This window comes from Macrobrachium rosenbergii, chromosome 8 (assembly GCF_040412425.1).
Source record: "Macrobrachium rosenbergii isolate ZJJX-2024 chromosome 8, ASM4041242v1, whole genome shotgun sequence".
Lineage (NCBI taxonomy): Eukaryota > Metazoa > Arthropoda > Malacostraca > Decapoda > Palaemonidae > Macrobrachium > Macrobrachium rosenbergii.
The window spans coordinates 82,151,650-82,154,843 of NC_089748.1; the positions used below are offsets into that span (position 1 = coordinate 82,151,650).

The 3,194-nt window shown below is 46.7% G+C and overlaps 1 non-coding gene across 1 annotated transcript; it reads left to right on the plus strand.

Moving 5' to 3' along the window:
- The first annotated feature begins 1,648 nt into the window (after positions 1–1,648).
- Positions 1,649–1,750, plus strand: LOC136841340 (U6 spliceosomal RNA). Its single transcript, XR_010853892.1, has one exon. It is a non-coding gene; the product is annotated as a U6 spliceosomal RNA (small nuclear RNA).
- The last annotated feature ends 1,444 nt before the right edge of the window (positions 1,751–3,194 follow it).

Sequence of the window (3,194 nt, forward strand, 5' to 3'; positions counted from 1 at the left end):
GCTGCGTACACGAGTGGCCGGGCAGGTGGTTATACCCATTCCGCCGCTGGGAGGCGGGTTATCAGGAACCATTCCATTTTCTATTCAGATTTTTCTCTGTCGCCGGACTGTCAACACCTGTTGTCAGTTCCTCCGCCATTTGATTTCGAAATTTGTTGTCACTTAAGTATTTTGGTTGTTTTTTGGTATTCGACTGGATCTGTGACTTGGCATACGCTCTTTGTGGACCGTTTTTGATTTTGCTTTTGACTTTTCTTATAAATTAAGATGTCTTACCTCTAGCTATTGAGTCTGTAGCTTGGGAATGTAAGGTGAGGCTATCGAAGACTTTGATAGTTCCTCACTCTTTATGTATGATATGTAAGGGTGTTCAATGCTCTATGATAATCGGTAATGAATGTGTGGGATTGTCTGAGGGTGAGTGGAAGAAATATGAAGCCTATATGCTTAAATTGGGCGAGTGATAGGCTGAAATCTTCCTCCTGGAGTGCAACTTTAGATGGACAGTCAGGTTTTCTCCTACTAGTAACCCTGTAGTAAATTTAGTACTAACCCTGTAGTTTGTTGCTGCAGAAGGTAATTCCCTGGTTCTCGTGTGGAGTCAATCGTGCTCTTGAAACTAAAGTGAATGCAATTCAAACGCATAGTGTTAGTGCTAGTGCCCTAGTGTTGTGGAGGGGGCGTCAGATCGGCCCTATAATGCCTCTAGGCCTGGACCTCTGTCGAACTCCCAGGACCAGGGAGGGGCATGTCGAAAGCCGCATGAGGGTTACGGGGGCTTCCCACCGATCTGGCGTCCCTTCAGCAGGTCCTGATGACGCTACCCAGGCTGCCAGGGATCGTGCTCAGGCACGCATCCTGAAGGATTGCTTCTCGTCCTCCGACACGTCCTCCCGCCTCGGGTTGAGCTCTCGGTTGGACTCTCTCGCCCTCTTAAGAGAGAAGCTTAGAGGAGAGGGACGCCTCACGTCCTCTTCCTCTGAGACGTTTGTACTCTTCCCCGAAAGTTGCGTGGATATTCCTCTGCAGAAGAGAATAAAGTGTTTTTCGAATGATCACGCTACTCGACCCCCTGTCGCTAAGGCAAGGGCTAGAGCTTCTTCCCTGTGGAAGGAAGTATACGCTCTCGCCCCTTTCCTTCTCTCAGGTTCAGCCTTCTCCGGAGAGAGTGGCTTCTCCAATGCGTAAGATTTTGTTGGGTTTGCAACAACAGCTGGATGCTCTCATGAACCTTTCAAGAGTCGAATCTGCCTGTTAAGAGGTACAGACTTTCACCTTTCGTCTCTGCTTCGGGAACGATACAGATCGTCTGTCATCTAGAGAGAGTGTTTAGTGGCTTCTATTCGTCTTCCCGAGTTGAGGTGTTGGCCTTTTTCTCTTGTCTCGCGCCAGGGCGCGTCTTGCTCTTCGTGTGCGCTTCACGCTTCCGCTGGCGCCTCACCTTGAGCGCCTTCGCGCTTAGCCATGACGTTTAGCGCGCCACGCCGTAACTCTCTTCTAGTACTTGCCACGCGAGCCTCGCGCGTCACGCCATGACGCTCCGCGCTTCGCCGCCCGATAGCTTCAAGTCTTGTGTTGACGCGCTCAGTTGTTCATCATGTCGCACAACTACCCGCTTCAACATCTGATGTCCTTCTTAATTTAGCCAGTACTTGCTTCGGCAGTACATATACTAAAATTGAACGATACAGAGAAGATTAGCATGGCTCCTGCCAAGGATGACACGCTAATCGAAGCGTTCCACATTTTTGCGTTTACGACGGGCGAATCGGAACTACTTTCACCACTCACTCAAGACCCGCCAGCTGCGGAAGAACATCCTCTTTCGTCACAGCCTTTGTATGAAGAGAAACTGCTTTCGTCTTCTTCTTCCTCTGATTATCAGACTCTGGCTTTTTCTTGAGATCTGTTTCCTGAGACTTTTCAACCTTCAGCTCCTCTCTCTCCACCTTCGCAGTTGTCTTTGTCTTAAGGGGAGCGTTTGACGAAAAAATCGGAAATCAAATTTTCTGGGATATTTTTTTATGGCATCATACATATCCTGACTATCTTCTCAGAAAGTTTTATTTAAAAGTTCGCCACAGTTAGGAGTTATAAACAAAACAGTAACCTATCATAGTCAAATTACATTTTTCGTATAATGTAATGATATTGTCAGTATATCGGTGGTAATTTCCTTTTAAGCATGAAATAATATCTAATGCGATCTATGGCAACCCTGTGGACATAATAGCATCAGCATCAATAAAGACAGGAATGCCGCAGGGGCAGTCAGTGGCAGTCAGTCAGTTGAAGGCTGAGTCAGTAGCAGCTCAGAGCTTGACTAAGTAAACGTCGCTGCCCAACCTGAGCCGTGTTTTGACACTCGCTTCATTTAGCGAGTTATATTACTTTTTGCAGGTCTATTTTTGGCTTTTCATTATGTCATAAAACATCAAACTGTGTAACTGCAAGCAAATAAATACACAGAGAAGCAAAAAATATCGTTTTTCTCAAAACTAAAGTTATCGACATTCAAACTGCATCTCTTCATAACGAGTGCACCGATCTCAATGATACAAAAGTAAACGAAAGCTAAATATTTGCTAACAAAGGGGCTTCCATGGGAAGCAACACGAGACCCGCACCACGAGAGAGAGTTTTTTCCCGAAGGAATGTCACTTCAAGAGAGGTAGCAAGTGACTCCTTTCATCTCCAGACTCCCTTTGCAACCAGGCTTCATTTTGCACAAGCCTGGAAAGAGTGAGGGCAGACGTTTGGTCCTCCTACTGTTAGAGAGAGGTTACTGATTCCCTTCCTGTCTCCTCCTCCTTTGTTTTTTATTTCCAACTGCCTTCCTGTCAAACAGAAAATTGTGTTGACCTGCTCAACAGATGTTGAGCGGAGAGCAGTGGAACAGGTCTTGGACTCGGTGTTCCCCGGGATTTTACTACAGATTGTTTCTAGTCCCAAAACTTTCAGTAGGCTGGAGACCCGTCTTGGGCGTCAACAGGTCGAACAACTTGGTCCGAAGGAAAGTTCAAGATGGAGACCTCATGAGTCAATACTGGAGCCACTTCATCCCGGGATTGGATGGTATCTTTGGATCTCCAGATACTTATCTTCACGCCCCAATTCATCCACGTTCGATGAAGTATCTCAGGTTGTCTTGGGGACTAGACGTACCAGTTCAGGGCTCTCTGCTTTGGACTCTG